The sequence below is a fragment of the Coturnix japonica genome, chromosome 2 (assembly GCF_054131305.1).
Source record: "Coturnix japonica strain WE chromosome 2, WE-NBRP24, whole genome shotgun sequence".
NCBI lineage: Eukaryota > Metazoa > Chordata > Aves > Galliformes > Phasianidae > Coturnix > Coturnix japonica.
In genome coordinates this window covers 114043750-114056385 of record NC_140664.1, presented here as the reverse complement: position 1 = coordinate 114056385, position 12636 = coordinate 114043750, and positions in this window count along the sequence as shown.

Genomic DNA, 12636 nt, shown 5'->3' with positions numbered 1-12636 from the left:
AAAAACCCTCTGCTGAAGATAGGGCAGCTAGCAGACAGCATTAGGGAGTAGTAGGGCCAGATCCCTCTTCACTGTAGAAGAAAATAGGAGCAAGAGCAACAATAAGAACAACAAAATAAATAAATGAATAAATAAATAGTAAAAAATTGCCAGCAGGAACTCAAGAAACCTGAACATATCTTTCACATAATAGTTAAAATTATTCTGACGTCAGCATGTTTTTCCTCTTGCCTGTTCCTCTTTTGACCCCAGAAGTCTGGTACTGCTATTCTGTATGGCTGTCTTGACACAATTCATCCATGCTCTGGCAGATACCCATTTTCAAGGGAAAAAAGCAAACATAATGCTGAAGTCATTTGTCCTGATTTGTCGGAACTATTTAGTCATTCATGTCTGAGTTCTATTTACGTAACAGCAAGGCAAGAGCTTCTAAAACTTTCTGCCACTGCAAATCACTCTGAGGCTTATCTATCTCTATCTGTCTTACTTTGAATGTAACAGAAGCATTCCCTCAGGATCCCCAAGAGGACAGCAACTTCTCGTTTGGACTAAGGTGAGAAAAATAATAACGTGGAATTACTTGCCTCAGACCTCAGGGAATACTCAGGCTGGATATCAGGAAAAGATTATTCACCTAGAGGGACAGTGGGCACCTAAACAGGCTCGCAAGGAAAGTAGGCATGATCCCAAGCTACTGGAGTTCAAGAAATGTCTGGACAACACTCTCAAACGCAGTCTGATTTTTGGGCAGTTCTGTGTTACTGCCAGAAGATGGACTTAATGATCCTTGCAGTTCCCTTCCAACTTGGGATAGTCTGTGATTCTATGATTTACATCAGTGCGTGTAAAGATTACTGTTTTCAGCTTCTGACAATAGTCTCTCACCCAGCTTTCATAATCCCCTCAGATTATAAGAATATCAGGAAAAAAGATTATCATCTGCTTCTTAATGATTGACTGCAACCCACTCACAAAAAAGTACACTTTCCAAGATATTTAAAAATTTAAACTAAATTTCAATCAGAACATGCTAAATATGTTCATCTTTCTACAAAAGCATTAACAAAAAATTAAAAAATTAAATACATCAATAATTAAAACTGTATACCCAGGGAATTTTCATACCAAACAGTATGATGTGAAGAGACTTTAAATATCTAAAGGATTAAAAACTGAATTTCTTTTATGATTACAACTCTTCTTGGTACTTAAGTAGGATCTGGGGAGACTCAAACACACAATACTTGATTGTTGATTTAAACTGTATATCCATACTCAAAAGGTAATAGAAAATCAATGTAATTTCCAGAACTTCCCCCTCCCCCCCCCCAAAAAAAAAAAAAAAAAAAATCTGTTAGAATATACATTCTGTATCAATTTTTAGAGCTTTTAAAAGATCAAGAATACTCTAGGATTTTATTTAATAGCTGTGTTTTGAAAAACCCTAAATAAAAAAGTGATTTATTTTAACTAGGTTTATTTTAGCAGCAGCAAAATTGCTATTTTATCCCTTGATGATTAAAGCCCTGATGCTTCCTGAATAGATCTTGACTTTCTAAAATTCTCTTTACTAGTTACAATACAATTCTAAAAATAGTAATTCAATGGATACTTCTGAATTTTAATCTCTTTTTGATTCCTTCTCAAGGCAGTTAACATACACTAGAACTCTTCTCTCTGGCGAGAAGGTGTAGAGTGAAGCTGCTCTGAGATATCTTTTACCTGGATAGAACGTTAACCATCTGCTGCATCTAATGAACTGGATATAGCTTTTTCCAATGCTTTAAAGTCAGAAAAAAAAGCTTGAATTAATACTTCTCTGAACACTCTCTTCTCAAAATGTCTTCTGTCTTCTTTAGTAGGAGCTTTAATGTTTAGCATAAGGCATGAACCATCTTTAAAGATATCATTAGCAAAATATCTCCTCAGGTCCAAAAGCTGTTTCTACTCTCTCTGCATGTGTTTGTAGTATGCAGATCCTACAACTCCACCTCACTTTTTCTGACCTCTTGGGTGTGCTTCTTCCAGTGTGTCAACACAACAACCGCTCTAGCATTATAATGAGTGGATAAACTGTTTCTGTACCAGAGATCATATTTATTCATCTAACCTTACTGTTTGGGCTTTATTAGGTGGGTTTCTTCTTCCGGCAATATATCAAGCCTCATGCACTAGGTCTAAATTCTACAAGGATCTACACCTTCAACAGACTGAACATGATGAGTCAAAGCCATTTCATTCTCTATTTGATAAGAAAAAAAACACTTGCTGACCACTTGCTAACTGACAATTATTATTCCTTTTTATTATTATTATTATTATTATTATTTTACTCAAGATTTTTGAATTGGTTTATCTTTTTTAATGACAAGCTAAATATGTTGTGAAGATCCAGCCAGAGAATTGAGGAATTGTTAAGGTTTGAAAAGAACTCTAAGATCATCTAGTCTGACTATCAATCCATCATCACTATGCCCACTAAACTATACTCCTAAGTGCCACATCAACAAGGTTCCTGAAATCCTCCAAAAACAGCGGCTCCACTACTTCCCTGGGCAATCTGTTCCAATGCTTGACCACTCTTTCAAAAAATGTTGTTTTTTTTTTTCTAACTTCCAAGCTGAATCTCCCCTGGTGCAACTTGAGGCCATTACCTCTCATCCTATCAGTCTTTTATCACAACCACATGCTCCATTTACAACATATTTTTAAATGTATTCTTTGGTTCTTTTCCAGTCTACATGTCTTGATTTTACAATTATACTGGTGCTCTATATATAGATCTCATTTAGTTCTTGATGGACTACAGACATCCTGCTAGCTAGCCTATTATTCAGCTTCTTATCAGTTGCTCTCAAAACCATTATTTCAGTGGCACGCATATAGAAGTTAAGTCAACTCTTGCCCTACCTGAACTGTTTAAAACTACACTTTCTAAAACAACTTTTTCCAAGTAGCAGAGGAACCTTTTCTAAATAAGGAAAAAAAAAATACATTAGGAAGATCACACAGGAGAAGATAAATGAACCAAAAGGTAATATAGCAACAATATCTGAAGCATGTAAAAGTGAAATATCCCTTACATAAGTGCAATGCCTGAATAAAATTGCATTCTTAAAATAAACAACTCCTAACAAGAGAAAACAAAGTTATTCTTTTTAAGAATTTCCGCTAATATTTATTTTCTACTTGCCACCAAAGATTCAGCAGACTTGTGTACATTAACCTCAAGCTAAAAAACATTATCTTTAGAACTATGTTGATTCAAGCAAAATGTAGGTCCTAAGTTTTATTTTCTGAAGAAATGCACTGTCCCAGATTGAATCAAATGTTAACTTTAACTCAGTTCTGTTTGACAGGAGAAAGCAAATGCCAGTCTGAATAGTCCTGGAATTTTTTTTTTTAATTATTTTTTTTTTTTCTGTGTGTGTGTGTTAAAAACATAAATTAGGCTGCTAAAACTGTATGTCTGATAAGCCCCACGTCTTAGAGATCTACAAACACAAATATCTATGGATCTTCACAGTAAAGAATGAACAGCATTAACTTCAGTAACTTACATATTACATTATAAAGAACTGGCTAGAAATTTCTGTACATTTAACCTTTTTCTGGTGCACAATCAATTCCACATTCACTGTTTTAAAATGAGTTAAATCAGAAGTCCTGCATTATTTTTTCTGAGATTACAAACTTACACTATCAGCTTTCACAGTATCAAATATGGACTAATAATAGATGGCTCATTGGTCTGACTCATTGTTTTAATTCTCAAATATCACATCCTACTTTCTAATATTATGAGTCAAGTACTCTTGAACTGTGTTGATGTGGTTTATGCCACTGCACTTTGATGTACTGTTCTGTACTCATTGTTTTTAATAAGATATAACTTTTATACAAGCCTACTGACTGAATCTAGGTTAAGTGCAAGAATTGCATTACATAGTGTAAAGGACTGAACTGTTTTTCTTTTATTGTCTCAAAGCTTACTTCGTGAGGCCTTTCTGATGATAAGACTCTGACTGGCGACTGCTAACTATCTAGGAGGGTGAATGGTGGGTGTTGTTGTGCCACAGTACCTCTGCTTATGATTGCAAAGATAAGCAGAAGCAGGACGAGCAGTCTTCTTCAGGGGTGCTGCTCGAAGGAGCTGACCACTGCAGAAGGCGATAATGCTTGTGTCTGGCAACAGAGTCCCCCCCTCCTTGCTGGCTTATCTGTGGGCCAGGAATGTCACAAAAGCTGGTTTTAAACCCTATTACAAAGTGTGTTTACCTGCTTGTTTGGAAGTTCAGTGTTTGCTCAAGATACGTTCCCGAAAATGCTGAGTCAAACTTCAAAGAAGAAGAAGAACCCCCACCGAAATGGGGGATAAAAGGCCATCGCTAAACTGGGGACTTTGGAGACAAACTCCCAAAGACACCTTTGATGGAGAATTCCCTGAGGGGAAAACCTCGTCGGAAGAACCCCGGGACCGGTTTGCTGCGGAGCTCCCTGGCTGTCTCCCATCCCCTGCGGTGATCAGATGAGTTCCTGAGATCCACGGACCTAATGTGTACCTCGCTGGACCCACGGTGGTGACTATCTCTTTTGCTCTCTGCAAAGACTCCTTGCTTCTATTTCCTACTTTTCCTATCACCTACCTTCCCTTCCCCATCTCCCCAAAAAAACGGCAAGGACTTTAATAAACTGGTTGGACCAACATTTGAACCATTGCTTCTTAATCTCACGCCGGGTATACACATATCAAAGAACCTTGCCTCCCTCCTACAAATTGGAGCGAGACACATAGCCTTTTGGTCTAGATCTCATGGTTTTGTCTTGAGGGTCCATCCATAATGCATTTTCTAACAATTTTTTTGCAATATGTTTTGCTTCTTTAAGGATCCTCATGCGTTCTTTTCCCCAACTGTGGCTTAAAAATGTTGTTACATTTCTAAAATTATAAGACTTAATCTAACTGTTTATCATCTGACCTAATAAAACAAGGATTTCTCAACCTAATAAGGATAAGAATAAATAAAACAATGAAATTTTCCATCTCACTCTTTGATTTGAAGCTGAGAATAGAAGGGAGACACTTTTACTCTCTGGGGAAAGAAACAGAAAATTAATCTTCCATTGCTTTTATGCCTGTGTTAGCAGCAGGATATGAGGTCACACTGCTGCTTCAATAACGATTGCCTGGTCTCCTTCGCCAAGTGCTGCATTCCTGCAGAGCATGAACAGCATGTCCATGAAAGAAAATCTTGAAGTAATGGTTCTATAAATGCCTAGTCTGCACTGCTAATATAGTATATCAGCTTGCAAAAAGCCCTGTAGATGACTAAAGGCTACTGAGCCTTGTAAAATTGTTCTCTCTCAAATCTTCTTCTTGGAGATCACCCACAGACAGGCACAAATGCAGACAGAACTGTAAGTTCTAAGGCTACAGTGTGAAAGATGTAAAAACAAAGATTTAATGCCTGCTTTCATTCCCCTGTCATGATCCTATAAGATGGAGGATGTAATAGGAGGGCAGGGAAGTGAGTTAGTGCAGGAGTGTTCCATAGGTACCTGCAAAGAAAATACAGCCCCTGCTGGCTAACTAACAAGGCTGGGAAACACTTGGATTGAACTATTAACAGCAACCTCAAAATTACTTTATTTCTTGTATGTAGTGCACAGTATGTCTTCTTTATCAAGCTGTGCTTATGAAAGTCATGAAGGACAGAAGCTGCGACCATTTGAGATTTATGCAGCCCAAGTTTCTCTTTCCTCCTTTAAGAGGTTTCTTTCACATATCAACCTCACCACAGAAGTTACATATCTCTATAGCTAGTAAACACTGTCTAATATTGTCAATTTCCAACACCATCATACTGTAAAAGTTCCAGCTGCCGGGACTTAATAGCACATCTTTTTGACCATGTCAGAGAGAAAAATGGAAAAGGAATGCATCAGTTGTGATTTCCCCCACAGTCAAGAAAATAGTTATTCTGTTGCTTTTTGCAGCTACTCCTACAACAAAACAACTACAAACAACACAAAAGCCAACATCTAAGGAGATTAAAGAACAAAGCACTCTTCAGATTTCTTTCAGCCTCCAATCCTTCCAGTCCTTCATCTTAAACCCCTCCTGATCAGTATGCAGTTTCTTTTTATTTTTAAGAAGCCAATGGAGAAGACATTGCTTGCGACTAACATGTCTTAGCTCATTCCTTACTCTATGACAAGGGGTTCTACAGATCAGTTAGAGAAGAACATCCTTTTGGCTGTTTTGAATCTGACTGACTACCTAATGCCAGCTGTTTGAGTTTCTTTCTTTCTTTGTTTCCTACATTAAAGTAAATACCCTCTCAGTTGACCAATCATTTTTCCCTCAAGCTCTTAGTTAAAACCTTCAACTCTTAGATTCTCACTCTTTGTAACAGATAGCAACGTAGATACAACTCAAACACAAAAGATGGTATTCAAAAACACCCTAAACAAATAACAAGCCATCTTCAATAGCCCCTCACAACATCCAGACTAGAGTGAATGCTTATTTTGGAAATTTTACATCTTTGTGTGCAATACTATTTAATTCTCACAGAGAGCATGATCAAGCTGACACTTAGATTAGCCCTTCTGCTCTAACTCCACAAGTATCATTCTCCACACTTCTCCAATAAAAACAGGATAAATCCCCTCTAAAAGTCAGAACTCTTTCTCAGAGCTGACTGTTGCCCATTCCTATAACAAATGCCTTCAGTACTTTTCTATCTACAAGGATAAACCAATGAAGTTTCATGCCTCAGAGTATGATCTTTAAGACAAAGATGTTACATTTATATATCAGTTTAAAGGATATAATTATATAAGCAAAATTCAATAATTATGAGTCATGTGGATATGGAAAAAGTAAATCATGTTAGAGAAATCCAGTTACTTCCAAAAAAAAAATAAAATAAAATGAAAAGCATTATTGGGCCAGGTAAACCAACAGGCTTGACATAGCTGGATATTTTTAAAAGGTTCAGAGGAAATTCAAAATGATGGATCGTTGTTATCATTAAGAAATTTTCTATCTGAGTAGAGTAAATCTTTGTTTAAAATAGGCTTTAAACTTTTCTCCAGTGTCAAGCACTTGTAACCTTGTGTTCACATCTGAAGGTTATTTTTCTGAAATCTGACTCTTTCCAGTCCTTGAACTTTAGTTTTTTGGGGGCACCTGTTTTTTCCTATAGAACAGTAACAACTTCAATGGTCTCCACATCTGTTGCTGTTTTTTGCCTTTAGGAAACAAACAAACAAAACAAAACAAAACAAAACAAAAGATAAAAGGTACCAGCCATCACCACAAAAAAAGACAGCAAAATAGATTGTAGGAAAAACAGAAAGGCAGCTGCTGAGAAGCAAAGTCCCATGGGGCAATAGATGATTCTCTAGATTTTCATATTTTATTCAGTGGTCTAGATAAAGCTGTAATAAGTTAGATCATTAAATTTGCAGATGATACTAAAATAAGGGGAGTATTTAAGACTCAGAGATGTAAGAATAATCTTGACATTAACAAAATGGGCTCAGAGGTGAGATAGGAAATTAAATGAATATTCATTTAAAAATGACACATTTCAGTAAAAATAATGCCCAAGACATACTGAGACACGAATTATAGTAAATTAATTAATAACCAGATAGTTACAAGTATATTTTTATTGCCATTTACATTCATAGTCTTACTTAAAGATAATAAAAAGGTCCCTACCCTAAAGGGATAGAAGATGAGTAGGGACAAAACAACACACTGTAACATAACACAATATGACTTGTTTCTGGAGTATGCTGGCAAACAAGGGCTACAGCTGCCTGGACCAGTTGGTCATTACCAAGACTCAGAAGAAAGACAGTGGGCATTATTATTGCCATCTACAGCTTTCCAGTACTACCTTATCTACAAATTCACATTTGATTACAGAATACATCAAAGGTCTACAGCTAATTCCCAAGAACATAGGTTTTCAGCATGAATACTCTTATGCTACCAAGTATCTGAATAATACTCAATGAATTTAAACATCTATTTTTAGGAAAGGAAAATCACCAGATCTTCAGCCCTCTCTCAAGGTTCCATAAGAAGGATGTGAAAATAAGGCAAAGAGAAAATAATAGTCAGTAAACTGCAGAGAAAAGGAGGAAAAAAAGAAACAAACAAACAAACAAACAAAACACACAAAACTAATCCAACACCAAGTTTATGGCTCTTAGCTCCAGTTCTCACATACACGCACATACACTAAAAACTTACAGCATGACAAATACCAAAATAATTCTGTTTATATAGCAAATTACAAAAGCTAAAAATGTTCTCTATTTATGTAACTGCATTAGCATGCCACAATATTTACCTGCAGTGCAGAATACCTTTTTTAGAATACCAGTAAAAAAGACAGGTGTGAATAAGAAGCCCCAGAACTAGCCTGTTAATAGCCCAGTTAGTTACAAATGTTCAGGTGTAGAGACTTACTAAGAATTACTCTTTGTTACAATTCTAAGACAGAAATTTTTAGGATAAGCAACTACAGCGTTAACAGAGAGGACCTGCTAAGGTCATATGATTAATTTATCTAGGAGCTTAGCAACAGACAACAAATCTGTGAAGTACTTTAATAGTGATAAGCCAATGGATTAATGCTGCATCAAGAAACATCTTGAAGGAGATCAAAGTAGTAAATAAAATGCAATGACAAGAAGGAGAATAGGTTATTCACTTTCTTGACAGTAACAAATATAGAATGAATTTAAAAGATCCCACGTGCCTTAGAGCAAAACAAGCAAATGGGGGTGGGGAGAGGAATAATGACAAAGCTTTACATCAATTAATAAAAACCAAATAAATTTACACCATTCTTTCTTCAACAAAACATCTTTGCTTTGCAACAACTCTTTTTATAAATAATGTTATTCTGAAGTATTTTAACAAAAGTAGAGTAGTTACAGAATAATGAAGTACTATTTGAGATTCCAGGAAACTAAATAATTTATTTAGCCTCCATTGCACGGAAAAAAAAAAAGGAAAGAAAAGAAAAACCATTGAATCATCTGAATCATACTGGAAATTAAGACCTCTGATTTCAGTTTAGAAAACATTGTTTGATATTTTTGCATAAAGAATGCATAGAAGTAAGTGTATCACCATAAAACAATCCAGGGCTTATATATAAAGCATTATACCACATAAATAAAGCCCACAAGTACTCCAGATAAGGCCTCAGTTAAATACAGATTTATCAGAGAATAAAACTGCTATGAATTAAAGAACATGCTAGGAGAGGATGACAGGATCACTTGCAATCAGTATATATGGGTGTATCATCCTTCTGTATCTTGTTGCTAAAAGAGTGATATCTCATCTGAAAAAAAAAAAAAAAAAAAAAAAGAAAAAAAAAAAAAAGAAACTTTTACCTCCTTGATCTCACTTGCTGTTAAACAGAAAGGTGGTATTCCATGTGGATATAAGCCACACCCTTTAGAAACTCCTTGAGCTAACTAGCAAGCCCAGGTCATCCTTCTTGATCACTGTTGATCATTTGTGCTTTGAGATAACAGCAGATTTTTATCATTAGTCCTTCAGCACACGACCTCACAATTTGTATTATTAGGTTTCATTTTCAGCTATTCTGTTCATTAAGATCACCTTATATCCACATCTGTCTTTCAGCTTTATTAGCTAATTTTCATTTCTGCACTCAAATATCATCTACCAAATTAATTTTAAAAAGTTAAGTAATGCCATGCTAGCCTCAAGAGGAATTTTGTAGAGTTCTACTAACTCCTGGTTTTCTTTTTGTAAGCTCCTAAGAAAATTAGAAAGGTAAACTGAGTTTATCTTCAAACCTAAATGTTTAGGGATAGTACACAATTTGTTGAGTGTGTGTCAAATAGACTGTGATAGATTTCATTATTCCATAAAATTATCCATAAATTCAAATTATTTTTTAATGAATCCTTTCTATACTTATAAAATTCTAAAGCAGTAAAGTTCACACTTCAATTAAGTCAGGCAAAATTTTACTCCACTTTCTTTCGAGCATAACAGTCTGCAACCTCATTTGACCTTATCTTTAGGTTAATTTCACATTAACCTTGCTGTTACAGTATTAAAAAGGCTACTGATCATCCCCCACTGATGCCCTTTCTGCTTATGGATTTACAGAACATAAACATCACATCACAGAACACCATCACATCCTAATTCAGTAGGCTTTTCTTGAGACTAGTGTATCTAGTCACCCATCTAGTCTCTTATTTCATGTGCATTACAATTCTTGCATTTATCATAGTCACTCCCAGTTTGGCTAATAATTTCATGTGTGGCATCATATAAAATTGTTTCTTAAAAATTTTTTACCTCCACATTTTCAGTTTCTCTTATTTTTTTAAACTTATTTGAATTCAATTGAGATCAAGCTAATGAGCATTAAATTACTTCAGTCATTTTCTACTTTTTTTTTTTTTTTTTTTTTTTTTTTTTAATGGAAGCATAGTATCTGCTGTTTTCTGTTGTTGAAAGCATCTTTATTTCTCCATTATTTTGGAACACTTAATAATGGGTGACCAAATCAGGATAAAGAGAAGGACAAAGAATTCTACAATCAGCTTGCAGAAGGTGCATAATTGCCAGTGCTTGTTCTCATGGGAGACTTCAACTTCCCTGATATATGTTGGAAATATAATACAGCACAGAAGAAACAGTCCAAGAGGTTTCTAGAGAACATGCAAGATAGCTTCCTTATGCAGCTGGTACGAGAGCCAATCAGGAGTGGTGGGATCTAGATAAGCTGGACTGCTGGGCTGAGGTGAATGGGATGAGGTTCAACAAGGCCAAGTGCAGGGTCCTGTATTTTGGCCACAGTAACCCCATGCAGTGCTATGGCCTTGGGGTTGAATGGCTGGATGACTGTAAAGAGGAAAGGGACCTGGGGGTGTTGGTTGATGCTCAGATGAACATGAACCAACAGTGTTCCCAGGTGGCCAAGAGGGCCAATACCATCCTGGCCTGCATTAGAAAGTGTGGCCAACAGGAGCAGGGAAGTAATCATCCCCCTGTACTCAGCACTGGTGAAGCCGCATCATCCCTGGAAGTGTTCAAGGCCAGGTCTGATAGTGCCTTGGGCACCCCGATCTGATGGCAGCAGGGGTGGAACTAAATGGTCTTTAATGTCCTTCCAACCCAAACCATCCTATTATTCTATGATCCTTCAAGAAAATTACTAACAGAGCATCATACAAGTATTATCAGAAACATTTTTGAACTTAATTCATGCAATTCACTGATAAGAAGAACAGTACAGAAAAATCTAAAACACCTTTTCTGATTCTGCTTGGGCATGGCCAATAATAAAGTTCCTGGCTATACAAGGACAAGTATATAACAGACCTTTGTGCTGCCCCTACATGCTGTTTCTTATAGTTTATTTGCCATAATCCCAGCAAAGGTTTTAGAGTTTTACTCTTTTCCATTAAAGAAATCTCTCCTTTAATGCTCAAGCCTGGAGAAAGCTTTCATTTGTACTTTCTAGTATACTGTCCTTATATTCATTTCAGCAATCAGTGACACTGAAAGCACTGATATATGTCAAAAACTCATTCTACGTCATTTGCTCAGTGAACTGGTGTCAATGAAACTGCTTATGAAACCAAACACACATGTTACCAAATCATACGATTATTCTTCTCTAACAGTATTTATGCAGAAAATTCAAAATATACTGGCTAAACTATTTGATATTTTGCCACATTATCCTTTTATAGATAAGATAGAGGCACCAAATTTGTATGATATCATTCTTATTGAATAAATGAAAGGTGGGATGAATTTGGATATATTTTCATCATAAAAATTGTTTCTACAATTTCATTAACATTCATTTCTTCCTAAGGACCTGTAAATCCTGAATGAGAGTGGAAACAAGTAAGAATGGAGACCATAATGCTGGCTGTAAAACTGAACATATATCCCCCAGCAGCAGAAGAAATGAATATATAAATGGCTTTGAAAACAGAAACTGAAGATGTTAACAATCGTTTTATTTGGTGTAAGATAGTGTTTATACATAGAAATGTGAAAAATATGCAGTTCAGAAAACATTCATGCCATCTGAGTCATTATAAATTTCTTGTGCTGTCAGATCCTTTGATTCAATTATATTTGCTACTGTAAGATCATATTTCATCTTTTCCTTTCACAGTAGAATTTCTGCCTGACTAGCTTCTTGTCTGCATTGTTTTTACTATCACAATGAAGTCAATAAAGTGTAAACAATGAGACTGGTGAAGAAACACAATGATAAACATGACATAAGATACAAGAAACAACACCAGGAAGAACAAAATATAACTAAAAACATAAATATTTTAGGGAAAATATAATAATCAGAATTAACTGAGATTTCCAAAAGAAAATAAAATAGTACTGGTATTGTACTTAGAGCTGACATTACTAATAGTTGTCAAAGTCTTTCATTTAACTAGAAAAGATTCAATAAAATCCTATATTTCTTTCATTTCAAAGTTGAAGCTTTGGTCAGTGAGAGATGGATGAGTTTCTAAGCCCACCCATCACCAGAAAGGAGAAAAAGGCATGATTTCACCTTTAAAATGATAAGAACT